At 55.5% G+C, this 16,037-nt stretch overlaps 1 protein-coding gene across 3 annotated transcripts in view; it reads left to right on the top strand.

Annotated features, from left to right (window-relative positions):
* The first annotated feature begins 13,547 nt into the window (after window positions 1-13,547).
* Window positions 13,548-16,037, top strand: part of TMEM51 (transmembrane protein 51) — a 48,044-nt gene continuing 45,554 nt past the window's right edge. Inside the window, exon 1 of one of the 3 annotated variants that reach the window (XM_081088093.1) lies at window positions 13,548-13,639. The gene's annotated coding sequence lies outside the window, so the exon portion shown is untranslated. Of the gene's footprint in view, window positions 13,640-14,066; window positions 14,084-14,478; window positions 14,656-16,037 lie in introns of those variants that run through there. The other 2 variants (XM_081088094.1, XM_081088095.1) reach the window with 2 other exon arrangements.

Below are 16,037 nucleotides of genomic sequence, written 5' to 3'. Positions count from 1 at the left end.
TTATCGGTGGAGCTGTCTGGTCTGACGAGGACATATCCCGGATGAGGAGACGAGGCTTGCCCGAGGTCACACCGCTCCTGGGGTCAGAGCCAGGACTGGGTCAGGACTGGAGCTAAGAGTGTCTCACTCTTCTTCTTTTTTAAAATAGGTTTTTGAGAGAGAGGGGAAGGGAGAGGGAGAGAGAGAAACATCAGTGTGAGAGTGACACATTGACCAGCTGCCTCCTGCACGTGCCCTACTGGGGACTGAGCCCGCAACCTGGGCATGTGCCTGACCAGCAATTGAACCGGCAATCCTTTGGTGCAGGGGGCAATGCCCAGCCCACTGAGCCACACCAGCCAGGGCTGGATCTCACTCCCGGAAGGCAGAGCAGCTCTACAACCATTGCCTAAAGAGGAAACCCCCAAAGCAGCAGTGGTCATACTGTGCTCCACAGCCCTGCAGCCCTCCAGCAAAGCTAGGAGCACGAGAGCCCACTGAGGACTGACCAGGCCATGGCACTCACTCACCTCAGGCCCCGCCCCCCCACAGCCCAGCCCCACTTAGGAGCACCCCCAGAAGAGAACAGGATTCAGCACCCAGCGGCCTGCCTTCAGGTGGGTCCCACCACTGACCACCTGCATGAGCTTGGCCTGGCTGGTAACCCATCCTCCTCGCCCACCTGAGAAGGGGCACCGGAGTCGCTGTACCTTTCTCCCCCTGGGCTGTTGAGGGTGAGACCCCATAAAGGAGCATCGTGAGCAGCCAGGTCATTTATTTATTGTTTGTTTGTTTGTTTGTTTTCATGACAAATATCACACAGGGAAGAACAAGTGACAGTTAGCCAGTTGGTGAGCTGGGGGATGAGCTGGGGGCGGGGAATCGTGGGGAATGGGTGTCCACAGTCCCTGGGATGCTGCCTGGAATCTTGGGTTCCCTTCCAGGGCTCTGAAGGAACCAACTGCTTCCTTGAGTCCCCCGGGGGTCCCATGGAGGGGAGCTTAAGAACCAGCTCTCTGGGCCAGGGGTTCCACTGCACAAGGCTGGACGCACGGGGATGGTTCGGACAGTGAACAGCCAGGCCATTTAAATCCCGCGTGCGATCCTCACAGCTGAGCTCATCGTACACCCGCGCCAGACCTTGGACGGGGAAGTGGTTCCAGCTGGGAGGGGCAGGAGGCGAGAGGCTGGGACTCCACCTGGAATGGAAGCCAGTCATGCTGGGAAGCTCACAGATCCTTTCATCCGACGCGTGTCAAGTGCCTCATCCGGAGGGGACCCGGGCTTGCGGCGGGAAGAAGGTAACAAGTGGAACAAGGTCCCTCCCCCCAAGGGCATACGCTCTACTGGGAGGCAAGCATGCTAGTGGCTTCCATGAAGAGTAAGGAGAGCTCTCAGGAGGCACCCAAGGCCCAGAAAAGGATGCAACAGAGGGGTGCCCTGGCCTCCGGGGGCTTTCGGGGTGCCTCCTTTATGTGCAGGGAGTGGCAGAGAGCTGCCCCCTTACACCTGAGTTTGAGAAAACTGTAGGAAAGGGGGCGGGGGCGTCCATGCAGAGCAGAAAGGGCCCGTACTGGTGGTTGGGGTCCGTGAGTTCAAGGTCAGCCATCTCTGATGTTCCATGAGATCCTGGGTATAGAAGCCACAACCTTCCCTGGTCTCGGCTTCTTACCCAGGAACAGAGGCAGCTGGACCAGGCAGCCCTGGCAGGGGGTATTCTAGAAAACACGGTGCGGTGATGATTCGACACTCGGCCCAGCAGCCCCTGAATATGGCTCTGCGGGGCAGCGTTACCCAGGGAGGCACTGGAGGCAGCCAGCCCCTCCCTCAGCTCCGTGGCTTTGCCCCCAGCCCATCCCAAAGTCCTTGTGGCCCTTCCCGAGAAGTGGTGGCCCCAGGGATTATGTTTATGCCACACGGCAGGTGGGGCTGCTGAGCCACTAGTCCCGCCCAGACGGGTCTCAAACGACCTGTGTCTGATCGCCACTGCGGGTGTGTCTGCTCAGCGGGGGGTGGGCAGCTGGCCCACGGACAGTTGTGCATGAGGGTCGGTCATTATCGGGGCGGCCGCCACTGCCTGCCCCGGACAATGTGTTTGTTGCACACCACCCATTGCCGTACTAATAACATGGACTTGGAAGGCAGGAAATGGGAGGAGATAAATGTATGCTGTGCCTAAAACATATGGATTAGCAGGGAGATGTAAATACTGTTTAGCCTCATAGATTCATTAACCCTGGAACCAGCTTTCATGTCTTCCTGTCTGTCATCTTTGATGAGTTATGTCAGTGGACAGAGACTCCTGTTGTTCTGCCACTTCCTGCAATGAGATGAACCGGGCAGGTCCTTGCGGGCTGGCTTGGGAAAGCATCTGGGTCCCAATAGCGGTGCTGCGGGAAGATGTATTTTGGTCCCCGGTTGCACGCCTGCCCGGAGAGCTTTGGGATGGAACCGGCTGGTTAGGTGTGGCCTGGCCGGCTCCCTCGAGCTCTCTGGAGTCGGGAGCATTCTGTCCGCAGTTGTCCCTGGTCATGCCACTGGGTGAATAAGGACAGAATAACGTGTTCTCCGCAGGCAGCTGTCCTGTTAGAGGCCATAATTGTCTGTAGAACCCCACACGGGGGCAGGAGGGGAATAATTCTCAAGTCAAGGCAAGGGGCACGGAAGGAAGGCACCAGGGACTTCACAGGAATGTGAGACTATCTAGCCATCAGCCCGGCCTTTCTAAGGGGGCGGGGCAATTTTAAAGATTCCCAGGCTCATAAAAGAGACATCGGACCAAGTTCCAGCTGCAGAAAGGTGAAGGCGCCCGAGAGATTCGTTCTCTCAGCCCACAGGGGGCCAGGCCAGCAGGCGCACCCAGGCAGGTCACCAGGGCGGGCCGGAGGGGCCTTATCTGTTGACTCCTGGGGGTTCCCTGCAGGTCATGGAAACCAGGGCCCTCACTTAGGGGTCCTCAAGCTAGAATGAGATTCAGAAACACCTGGATAGTGGTTAAAACTACAGATGCCCCACCCCAGGCACACCGAGCCAGCCGAGTGGTTCTTAGATCTGGAGGCCGGTGCAATAGGAACACCTGAGAGTACTTAAAACCCAACTGCTGCCCTAACCGGTTTGGCTTAGTAGATAGAGCATCGGCCTGTGGACTGAAGGGTCCTGGGTTCGATTCTGGTCAAGGGCACATGCCCAGGGTGTAGGCTCCATCCCCAGTAGGGGGCGTGCAAGAGGCAGCCAATCAATGATTCTCTCTCATCATTGATGTTTCTCTCCCTTCCTCTCTGAAATCAATAAAAATATATTTTAAAAAAATGACAATAAAGCCCTGCTGTTAGGGTCCCACCCCCAGAGATTCCTATTCAATTGCTCTGAGGTGGGACTCATAGTTACTCTTTAAAAGATTATCTGAAAAAAAATAAAATAAAAGATGATCTGAATACACAGCCACGCTGAACACGCTGCTCTCCCGCAGGCGCCTGCCTACTCCCTGGGGACTGACAGTCAACAAGACCAACTCACTCCTGCCCTTCGTACACCTCACGGTGCGAGGGGAGAGCTCACCAATGAGCGGAGCACCCGGTGACGGGTCTCCAGTCGGGAGGTCAGGGGAGGCCTCCCTGAGGAGGTGGCATTTTTCAGGAGCTGAGACCTCAAAGCAAAACGAAGCCCAAGGGGGCGGGGCTCCTGAACGGTACGATTCTGTTTATTTGAAGTTCAAAAATGGGCAAAACTAATTTATGCGGATGAAGGGTACTTTGGGGGTCTTGGCTGGGAAAGGGTCTAAGGCAGCCTTCTTGGGTCCTGGGAAAGCTCTAGATTTTGAACTGGGTGGTGGCTACACAGGGATATACATGGGTAAAATCTCCACGTAAGAGTCTTGTACCTCACTGAATAGGAATTACGCCCCAAGGAAAAAGAAAAAAGAAAAGGCAGTACAAGGCCTGGGACCAGAGGAGAGTTCCTGCACAGGGCGGCCCTACATCCCCCCCCCACCCCCCCACCCCCGCCAACCCCCATGGGGGATTTCCAGGGGTTGGGTGGCAGTTCCCATCACCCTGGCAGCCCACAAGGTCACCAACTCTGAACTCAGCACGTCTGGCCACTGTTTCCTCCTTCTGAGCAGCTGGACAAAGGGGTGATTGGACTCCGGGCACAGCTGCTCTGTCTCCAGGCTGCTTGCCCTCCCCGTCACCGTCCTGCCCTTTCCCATCACCCTCCTACCCCTTCCCACTCCCACCCTCCTCCTGAGAGCCAAGGGCGCAGACTGGGCCCCACTTCTGCATCTTTGCCCACCTCCCCCCACCGTGCTCAGTAGTCCCCAGTGAGTGGGGAGGAGCCCAGCCTGGCACACTCCTCCGGGCCTTTGTGCCCCCCGTGAGTCCACGGAGCACTCCCAGGTGGCTCTGTCTCTGGTGCCAGCCGAGCGAGACACTGGAGAGGCCAGGTCAACGGCCAGGATGGTGTCCTTAGCTCTCAGATCATAATTCTGCTGAGACAAGTGGCCCGGACGCAAAGAGCAGGGACCACGTCACCCCATCCCTTCCGTGACTGTCACCTTGGGGGGGTTTTCTCCAAAAAGAATAAGAGCCTCCTTTTACAGAGCAACGTTTCATGAGCCAGGCAGTGCCTGCTGTATTTTACAGGCACCAACTTGGTCAGGACTCTTACCAACCCTATTTCACAGACAAGGAAGCTGAGGCCCCACAAGGTTAAATGACTCACCCCAGGAGCTGTAGTCAGTAATGACAGGCCCAGGGTTTGGACCCAGGCTGGGCCCTGTGCCTAAGCACCACGCTAGACGGCCTCATACATGCACAACTCTAATAGCGTGGGCTCTGGGAATGGTGCCTGCTACTAGCTAAAAGGCAACACACGGTGAAAAAATGGTCACATTTCCAACAGGAAAATGTAACAATGCCAATTAATACAAATTTTTAAACTTTGAATTACACTGAATTCAAACCAACAAAACAAAACACCCCTTCCCCCTTTCTGACTAGTTAGCCCCATGGTGCTGTCCAAACCGGGTCCAGATGCCCGTCCTGAGAAAATCTAAGGGACTGGGGGCGGGGGTAGGGGGGGGGGGGTGGGTCTGTGTTTTCCTGCGCTGACTCCTTGCTCCCAGACCCCTGGTAGGCAGGGGTAGGCAGAGGGCTGGAGGGACAGATGGTGGGGAAGGACTGCTTGGTGCCCGAGTGCTGCAGCAGTTCTCAACCTGTGGGTCGCGACCATCGGAAAACACATATAGCATATCAGATATTTACATGACGATTCATAACAGTCGCAACATTACAGTTATGAAGTAGCAACGAAAATAATTTTATGGTTGGGGTCACCACCACATGAGGAACTGTATTAAAGGGTCGCGGCACTAGGAAGGTTGAGAACCACTGGTAGAGGGAACAGCTCTCCCGGAGCCCCAGGGGCTAGCAGGGCCCTTGGACATGAGGCAGGCGAGGGAAGCCGGGGGAGGACAGGGAGCTGAGCAGAAACCCAGGGCTGCCCTCCAGGCTCTGCATTGTAATTGGATTTTCGGAGAAATGGCCTTGTCCAGCTTGCAAGGCGAGCTGCTGATTTGCAAATTGACAGCAGGCAGCATCTACCCGCTCCTAAACCGGATTTACCAACTCTGACTCAACCTCTTGTCTCGTCCTTCCATTTTTATCCCTGCTCTTCTCCAGGGAATCCACGTGCGCGGGCGGTCTGGGCTCACAGCCGCGGTTCAAGTGCGGTGCGGAGGGTCCAACTATTCCATCGTGTCATTCATCGGAAGCCTGTCAGTCACAGCCACCCTGCCAATCAGTTGGGTAATAGGCGGGCCTTGGGAACAGCTCGACCAATGGTCTTTCAGTTTCATCCAGGTATGAATCCTGACTGGCCCCTGCCCTGCTTGGATGGGCAGGCACCTGGGAGTGCAGGAAGCACAAAAGGTGGCCTGAAATTAAGCCTTGCCTTTGTGGGAACCCAGTGGCTATGGGATCTGGGTCCAGGTGCCAGCCCTGCCTCTCACCAGCTGTTGACTTGAGACAAACACTCCCTCTCTCTTAGTGAAGCAGGAATTTTAGGGAATATAAGCAGGCTTAGGGAATTGTTAGAACTGGGGTCCATGGAAGAACATAGGGCTACAGATTGGGAGAAGGTACATCTCCATAACTCAAGGAAGCCAGGTGCAGGGAGCAGTAATAGTTGCATTTACGTCAGACAAGGCAGCTGGAAGTAGCCAACAAGGTCTATATTTACAAAATAAGAAGAAGGAAGAGAGCCAGGAAGAAAAGAACAGTGAGGGAGGAGGGCATGAGTGTCCCATGTGGTGTCTGACCTTTGAGTTCAGGAGTCACTGTAGTAACCATCTAAGGGAATAGTGACCAATCAGAGGGGCTATCAAGGCACCAGGATCTGCAGCCTTTATAAGCCACTAGGGGCCCAGTGCACAAATTCGTGCACCTTGAAAGGAACTATGGGCCGTGAGGCTGTGGTAGGCACAGGGGCGGGTCTCGGCCCATCCTCTGCGCCCCCGCCCAAGCTCCTCCCATCACGACCCCTGGTCCCCTGTCTGCTGGCAGCCCCGCTCCCACCACTGCCCCTCCCAGGCACTGACAACGCTGGCCCCGCTCGCACCCGCTGACGCCCCCTGGTGGTCAGCGCTTGTCATAGCGACCGGTTGTTCGGTTGTTCCAGTTGTTCTGCCGTTCAGTCTATTTGCATATTAGCCTTTCATTATATAGGATAGGGAAAAAGAAGTCAGGGGGACCCTCACCCCTTCCCCACGTGGGAGTCCATTCTGTGGGACTCTTTCCCTCTCCCCACGTGGGAGTCTGTACTTGTTCTTCAATGAATCTCCACCTTTGCTATACTACTCTCTGCCCGTGGATTCATACTTTGATTCTGCAGACAAAGAATCCGGGTTCCTGTCCAAAAATTCCGTTTCATTCGCCTCATTTCCAGTTTGAGGCTGAAATGAGACAGTGCGTGGAATGAGCTGAGCACAGCGCCTGGCTTACAGAAAGATCTCTCCGGCCGCAAAATCCAGGCAGGTGTTGTCCTATGTCTCCAGGATGGTAGACACAGCGGGAAAGGGAAGCAAAAGTCCTGGCTTTTGAGTTTTGAAAGCCCAGTAATCAAAGGGAACAGAAGATGGGTGGGAGTGTACGATAGCGTAGGCTGCGGGCCGGGGTGAGGACAAGACACAGCTGCTGGGCTCCCAAGGCTTCCTGTCTCCTAAGACAAAAGAAAGGATCCCAGATGAGGAGGAGGAAGGAGAGTCTGGAAGGAAGCCAGGGATCCTGAGAACGGACGCCGGGCCGTGTCTCATTGTGTCCCTTTCCTGTGTGGAGCCAGCACGGTCCTGGAATGAACAGCTTTCGACTTATGTAGGCAATGGGTTTCTGCACCCCAGCAAGGAGCTGGAGAAAACCCAAAAGTGACACAGAAGGAGGAAAGAGTGAGGGTTGCCAACTCACGTGCCTAGAGGGGCCAGGCAGGTTGTAAATGAGTGGATCCAAGCCAGATGCACAATAGGGAATGGCAGGGACTGTGGCAAACCCACAAAGGGGCATGTCTGGTCTAAAGGGACAGCCAGCACCCATCGGGTCCCCGGGAAGCTGACCCATTGGGATGTGTGCCCAGCGCCATCTGCTCCAGCTACCTAGATTACTACGTGGAAACACCCATTTCACATGTTGCCAACTAATTTCTTAAAATACTCTATGGGCCAAGCAAATATATTTATGGACTCGGTGTGAATCAGACGGTGCCAGAGAGGGACTTGTTGTCCTGCCAGGTTTCCCTCGGGCTCAGCGTGTTGTGGAGCTGGGGTGAGGGGCAGCTCCGCATGGACTCGCAGGGGCCAGCAGCCAGCAGCCAGTCTGGGCACTTGGTGGGTGGCACCTGCACCAGATGTGCCCCTGGGGGGCTGTGGTGGGACATGAGGCTTCAGAATTTAGATGCAACCCCAGCATCTAACGAAAGGGGAACATTTCCACCACCTGGCGGAGTAGGGCTCCAAGATAAATTCGACTGAGTCATGGAAAAAGTTATACTTCCTGCCTGCTTAGCTGTGTGGTCTGGATCTCTCACCTCCTCTGGTGATCTGGGGAATTTAACTATTCCTGTGCTGGTCATGTTTTTCAGACACCCACCCCCCCCTCCCCGCACCCCAATACCCCTATGTATTTATTGACTTTATTTATGTATCACTTGGGTTGAAATCTTCATTTTGAAATAATTATAGATTCGCAGGAAATTGCAAAAAGGTAAAATTCACCAGGGGATCTTGTGCGTGCTTCACCCAGCCTTCTCCAATGGTAGCATGTTGCATAACTATCATATACTATCACAGCCAGGAAGCTGACTTCGATACAATCCACAGGGCTTACTCAGATTTCATGTTTCACGTATATTCATGTGTGTGTGTGTGTGCGCGTGTGTAACCAGCACCTCAATCAAGACCCAGAATGTTCCATCAACACAAGCTCCCTCATGCTACTCCACCGTAGCCACCCTCACCCCTCACCACCACCCCTATCCGCAACCCCTGGCAATGTTCTTCATCTCTGTAATTTCAGGAATATTATATAAACAAAATCATACAGTATGTAACCTTTTGAGATTCCCCTTTCTTTACCCCCTTGAGATCCTTCTAGGTGGGTGAATCCATTGATACTTAGTTCCTTTTTATTGCTGTATCATATTCCATGGTATGGCTATGCCACAGTTTAAACATTCGCCTGTTGAAGGATGTGTAGGTTGTTTCCAGCATGTGGCTGTCATGAATCCTTACGTATTTGTAAAATTAATTTCAAAAGTGTCCACCAGTGGAAGCTGTGCTCTGGGTTTGGACGGGAGCAGTGTTTTCTGTGACCCCGCCGCTGTGGGAGTTTGGTAGGTTTAGGAATGGGCCTGTGACTCAGTTCTTGCAAAGGCCTTTCCAGGGAATTTACCGGAATCTTCTGGGAAAGGTTGCATCATTGATGAAAAGGGACCCGCAGGAAGAGAGAGAATACGCATGGAGCCTGAGGGAGCGATGAATAAGGAGGCGGAGCAAATCAGAAGGGCCCACCCGATTACGTATGAAGTGCTTGTGTGTCCTCATTAGGGAGTCTGGACTCGGTGCTGCGGGCAGCAAGGAACCATTGCTCAGACCTGCTTCACACTGCTGACCCTGCAGCCTGGAGAATGATTCAAGGTGAGAGCTTGGGAGCAGGACACCAGATAGGAAGTAGCTGGGTGTATTGCACTGATTAAGAGACCAGAGCGGGGTTCCAAGGGCAGGGGCACAAAGGAATATGGGGTGATAAGGAGATAGAATTGCTGGCCGGCTGTGCTCAGGGGTCTTAGGAACCTGTGCTCAAATGCCCTGAGGTCCTTACTAGCTCCCTTCCGGCTGTCAGATTCGTCTGCACAGGCCCAGATACATCGGTAACTCAGGTAGAGATGTATTTCTTGAATGAAAATGTTCCAGGAAATGGGATGAAAATTGCTTCATTGAAGCGAATGTCCAACTCTCCATGTTACTTTGCACTACCTGAGCATAGTTTCTCTGCCACACAGACCTGATGCCACCTTCAGAGAGGCTGGGCCAGTATGTCACAGGTGACACCTGTACAGAAGACATATCCCTTCCCAGTGACTAATGTGACTTGCTCTAGAGGAAGGCCAGGTTACAAGTACATGTACGTCTGTAATTTACTGCTGACTTTGTCAAGAGTCACACAGCAGAGACATTGCTCAGCAACTCGAGGTTTTAGAAATGAGCCTTGTAAAGAGTGAGTAGGAAGAGGACGGTCCCCTGCTCAGAACGGAACAAAAGGAAAGAGCGACAGGTGGGGGCAGACCACCCCACGGGGGCAGGTAAAGGAGGGTGCACTCCCTGGGGACCATACAGGTGGCTCCTCCTTGTTTTTTCTTAGTTTTTATTATTAATTTAACACATTCTTGTTGAAAAAAATACCTCCCCCATCACACACACACACACACACACACACACCCCTCTTCTCAATTTCTAAGGGTCACCACAGTTTGACTCCTCCCACACACTTCTAGGCATAATCAAATATATATGTGTCTTCATATTTAAAAAAACACATTTGTGTGACATCATCATGCTTAGTCTAGTGCCTTTCTCAGGAAATGATACATCTTGGATATTCTTCCCTGTTAGATAGAACCACCCCCTTTTCATGGCCGCATAATATTCCAGCAGGAGCCTGCATCATGATTTATTTAGCATCTCTCCCACCGGTGGCATTTAGTTTGATCACAGTTTTTCACCGTTATAGATAATCAGCAATGAAAAGTCCTTGGACACGTGTTCTTGAGCACATGTGTGAGTTCTGCATGAAGATATATTCATGCAAGTAGATTCTCCCAGCTTCACTTCATGGCAGATTGGTGTCTTGTCACTGACCAGAGACAGTTCAATATTTTATTTTATTTTTTTTGAAAATAAGCTTCTTTTTTATCTGTTGATTTGAGAGAGAGAGAAACATCGATTTGTCATTCCATTTATTTATGCATTCATTGGTTGATTCTTGTATGTGCCCTGAACCCACAACTGTGGCATATTGGGACGATGTTCTAACCAGACCGTGCTCTAACCAACGAAGTACCCCGCCAGGGCCGACAGTTCAATATTTTGAATTAGTCACCTGCCCACTTAGCCAGAGCAAATGATCAGAGCAGCATCGTCTCTTCTTAGAATCCAGGCTTTCAGAACTGGAGAAGCTAATGCCCCAAATGACTCATATTCAGGTCACGCTGGGCTATTTACAAGGCACTTTGTCACATTCTGGTTCACCCAATCCTCATATTGATCCTTCGAAGTAGGCATCATTAGCATCCCTGTTTGGCAGATGAGGAATGAGGTTCAGAGAGGAGGAGACATCTGCCCAAGGTCACACAGCTCATAAGTGGCAGAAGACTCAGAACCCCAAGACAGAGCTGATAAAATCCTGCCTTCTTCCTAAATCCACAGAACGTGGTGCCACTTGTGAGAAGAGCATCATGGTGAACGGTTAGCTAAAAAGGCAGGTGAAATAAACACCTTCCTACATGGCTGAGTTTGCAGGACGTATTAGTTTCCTGTCGCTGCTGTGACAAATGACCGAAAATGTCCTGGTTTAGAACAACACAAATGTATTATCTTATATTTCTAGAGGTCAGAGGTCCATAACTGATCTCACTAAACTGAAATTAAGGTGTCAGCGGGGAGGGCTCCTCCTGGGGGGCCTAGGGGAGAATCCATTCCTGGCCTTCTCTAGTTTCTAGAACAGCCCTGGGCAAACTATGGCCCGCGGGCCGGATCCGGCCCATTTGAAATGAATAAAACTATTGAAATAAAAGACCGTACCCTTTTATGTAATGATGTTTACTTTGAATTTATATTAGTTCACACAAACACTCCATCCATGCTTTTGTTCTGGCCCTCCGGTCCAGTTTAAGAACCCATTGTGGCCCTCGAGTCAAAAAGTTTGCCCACCCCTGTTCTAGAAGCTTCCCACACTCCTCGGCTCCTAGCTCCCTCAGCCACTGAATCACTCTGACCTCTGCTTCACCTGTCCCATTTTCTTCCCTGACTCTAACCCTCCTGCCTCCCTCTTATAAGAATCACTTCGGGGACATTAGGTCCAGCAGGATAATTCAGGATGATCTCCCATCTCAAGACCCTTACCTTCATCATATCTGCAAAGTCCCTTTTGCCATGTAAAGTAACATATTTGCAGGTTCTGGGGATTGGGATGTGGACATCTTGGGGGGTTTTATTTTGTTTTGTTTGTTTTTTATTTTGATGCTGGCTGCTTGCCATTTATTTTCCACTCAGTGCAGGGGACACAGTTACAGGGTGTCAGCAGGCTGGTATGTGGCTTGGGTAGTAAAAGGAGGGGGCGGGGAGATGACAAAGAGAAACAGGTCTCCTCTCCCACCTTCTCAGATTTGCCTGTGGCTCAGCTTTGGCTGAGAATTTCGCCAGCCTCTCCCCAGGCTAGCCAGGGTGAGCCGCCTAAAGAGCGCTCCGAAGATGGTTTGCTGAGATCCACGGACCCGCCCCGTTGGGTTTGCAGCAGCGCCGGGCGAATCTGGAGCCGGATCCTGGCACGGAAAAGTACTGAGGCTCTTCACCTCCAGGTGGGAGCTGGAGCCAGGGCCTGAAGCGATCATCCCCAGCCGGGGCCTCTCAGAAGTCAGACTCGCAGAGTGAAATGGAAACCAGATTCCAGTCTTATCTGCGGGCTACGTGACTATCCCCATCGCTGCTCTGCAGCCTGGCAGGTTGCCAGATTCAGTCTAAACTTTGCGATGCACATGTACAGATCTTATCCGGGAGCATGTTCTCACAGGTACCCGCTTACACAGGGGCTCCCCAACCCCTAACATAATATTCTGGGGGCTTTTGTTCACTCATCAAATATGTACGAAGCACCTGCAGGGAGCCGATGAAGTAGCCACAGGAATCCCTGCCCTTGAGAGCGGGAGTGGAACTGGCGAGAACCCCATCCCTGTGCCGAGATGGGACAAAGGCGACTTCCTGACTGGCAGTCGGGGAAGTGGGGGCGGGGGTGGGGGTGGGGGACCTTGTCCCAGAGTAGAGAGCATGTGCAACTGACAAGGACAAATTCCAGAACAGCTTCTAGAGCAGTGGTTCTCAACCTTGGCTGCACATTAGAATCACCTGGGAATCTTTTTTTAAAATCCTGATTTCTGGGCCTCACCCTCCGGAAATTCTGTTTCTTGGTTACTAATGTTGTGGCCCCACCCCATAAAAAACACAATTTCCGGAGGGTGAGGCCCAGAAATCAGGATTTTAAAAAAGATTCCCAGGTGCTTCTAATGTGCAGCCAAGGTTGAGAACCACTGGTCTAGAGCCACCCAACCAGGGGCTAACTCCTGCTACTTCCCAGCTGGGTGATTGGGCAGAAGGCCTCCCCGCTTGAAGCCTCTGCCTTCTCTTCTGTAAAGTGGGTGTAAGCGCTGACCATCTCGTGGGTTGGTACAAGGGTTCCAGGAGATGGTGCAAGGAAAGCAGTCCGTAGTGAGGATGGGAGGACTAGCAGTGATGTTATGCTCACGGGAACTCCCTGCTGTTTCCCCAAATGCCTTCCCCAGCCTCGGCACAAGGCAGCCCTGAATTTGCGTGCACACCAGGGTTCTGCTGACCCGTGACTGTGGAGTTGAAACAATGTGTGTGTGTGTGGGGGGGGGGGGGCTGCAATACCCACCAGTGGTAACTGTAGGCACACACACACACACACACACGCATACACACACACACACGCACACACGCACACCGGAGACCATGAGTCCCCATGAATGCAGCCTGCAGCCGTCTGGAGGGGAACTCGGTTGCAGTCCCACCAGGCGCCTCATTTCTGTGCTGGACACGCGAGCTTCCCGGTAGGAGGCGCCTCCTCTGACACCTGGCCGGCTGCCCGTGGGATTTTTCTCAGGGCTTAAACTTCAAAGGCTTGGACACGCACCCGAGAAGGGGACCCAGGCCTGATCTCCCCGGGATTTCAGCCTGAGGTTGAGGGAGGAGGCGGGCTGCCTTCTCCTTCTGTTTAGAGCCTCGGCTTTCGGTGGTTTGGCTGCGATCAACCCACCCAGGTCGGACGCCAGGCCGGCGCGGCTCCCGGGCAAACCTCCAGGCCGGGCGGAGCCCGAGCTGCAGGTGAGAGCGCCCTCGCCCAGCGGGGTTCGCCCTCCCGGGGACCGGCCTCGGGCAGCGGCGCGGGGGGGGGGGGGGGCAGCGCCTGCGCTTTCCTGGGAAAGTTCCCTGCGAAGTTGGGGATGGCCCCCCAGCACCGGAGGCTCCGGGGCCTGAGCGCCCCGACCCCGCGCGCGGGACCCGCACGCCAAACCGGCTCCGTCCGGGCGGAGGCGCCGGCGTGGACCCCGAAGGCGCTGGGACACCTGGGACGGGGTGGGGAGCCGGAGGGGAGGCGTGAGCGGACTCGCCGTTTAAAAACTCGCTTCCCAAACCTCCGCCCTCAGTCACCTCGCAGGCGCGGGCCCCAGCGCTGCCAGCCCTGATCCCGCTGCCGGAGGGTGAGAGGGAGCAGCCGAGCACCCCAACCCCCCAGCCCCCCGGGAAGAGCCGGCGCGGGGCGGCCAGGTGAGCGCGAGACCAGGTACCGGCGCTGCGGGGTCCGAGCGCCCGCGCCCAGGGGGGATCCAGAGGTGGGGCGTCTCCCATCGCTATTAACCCACAAATACCCCGGCTCCCGGCCCCGACCTCCCTTCCCCACTGCACCCCCACATCTTGGGGGTTCGTCCCCTCTCCCCTCCTCGCTCGCCGCGGCGGGGCGGGGAGAGGACTTGGGCCCGGCGTCCTGCGACCCCAGCGCTCCCGCAGCCGCCGGGGAGGGGGTGTCGCCCTCGCAGCCGGGGTCCCCGCCCGGGGCCGGGGGGTGGCGCGGCGGGCCCGGGGGGAGGGTCCCCGGTGGGCGGCGCCTCGGGGCGGGAGCGACTCCGGTGGCCCCGCCCTCTGCGTCCGCCGCCCCGCCTCCCGCGCGCCGCGCTCCGGGGCCGCGCTTCCTGCGTCTGCATCCCGGTCCCGAGCGGGCGGTGCGCGGTCTCCCCGACCCCCGGAGGCCCCCGCCCCGCGATCCCGGCGCCCGGAGGAGGCAGCCCGTGGAGCCCCCGCCCCCGCCGCCCGGCGGAGACCGAGCGGGACCCGCCGCCCCGGTGAGTCTGCGCCGCCGCGCCCCGGAGGGACCGCGGGCTCCCCGGGGAGGGAGCCAGGGCTGCCGGGGTCTGTCTGTGCGTCTGTCCGAGAGCTTTCAGCCCCGGGTCTGGCGCCGGAAGAACTTCGTACCCGCAGCCGCCCGGGCAGCGCCCTTCCAGCGCGGGCACCCCGCCCCCCCGGGCTCCGTGCTGGGGCCTCGGCCGGGGAAGGCGGCGGCCTCCGGGGCGCCTCGGGCGGGGCAGGTGCCAGCCGCCGGCGGGGTTTGAACCCTTGGCCTGGAGGACAAAGAGGCGCCTTCCCCTGGTGCAGAATTTGGGGAATTTCCCGGTAGGCCCCCTGAACCCACCCCGGCGCTGCCTGCAAGGTCCTCCTCCCCCCCATCACTTACTCCTTTCTAGAAATCGAGGCTTTTTAGGGATTTCGATTGGAGGGTGTGGATGTGCGTGTTACGTATTAGAAGCAACAGGGCGAGGAATCGTGAGCAAGGTGGGGTGACCGAGTTTCTCCCTGTGAACCGCTGTAACAGGCGATGCTGGGGGGGGGCGGGGGAGCTGGTGCCTAGCACATAGCAGTTACTGGGACCCACATCCAGCTACAGTCTGCGCCGGAAGGGAGGTATATGCCGAGTCTAAGAGGGATGGTCGCTTTCAGAAAGAAATCTTTCCTAACCAAGGGCTGGGGCCCGGGAAGCCTAGGCGTCCATATGTTCCCCAGCCCCGCCCGGCACTCCCTGCCCCAGTCAGCCTTGGGGCACCCGTGCAGGGCACGGAAGAGCCTGCGTGACCTGGGCCAGGTCCCTCCCTAGCAGCTGGGGCGAGGGGGGTAGGAGGGGCGCTAGTGAAAGGCTCTGGGGCCCCGGAACCACCTTGACACTTTGGAGACTTGTCACGAAAGATCCCAACCCAAGTTGATGGGGCCGCAGGGCATTGGGAGGGAGCCCCTTCCCCTCCAGATGCCTCTCCCTACAGCTTGCCAGAGGTACAGGCTGGAGAGCAGGAAGGGGAGGAGACTGGCGGTGCATCTGTTCCTCACCATGTCCTGAGCTGACAGTGGTTCCATCATTAGGGTTTCCTGGGCTTGTCTCAGGGCCCAGCCTGGTGAGTAGTCAATGACAAGGGTCCCAGAGAGGTGGCGATCTAGTCAGGCCCCACCCCTCCCAGGAGTTTCTCTGTGACCCCCAGTGATAGTCACGTGGCCTCTCTGAGCCTTGGTTTCTTCACCTGTAAAAGGGGATGAAAAGCAGGACGGGTCGCTCATGCCTCGCACACAGCCACTCCTCTAGGAAGTTCGGTCACAGGGCTTAGGGGAGAACAGAAGAAAGAAAATAACCCGGGCGGGGGCCTGACCAGAGGTCCTGCTACAAGAAGAATGTTTGAACATC

Source organism: Myotis nattereri (assembly GCF_964212035.1).
Source record: "Myotis nattereri genome assembly, chromosome: 3".
NCBI lineage: Eukaryota > Metazoa > Chordata > Mammalia > Chiroptera > Vespertilionidae > Myotis > Myotis nattereri.
This window is presented reverse-complemented; position numbering and strand designations above follow the sequence as displayed.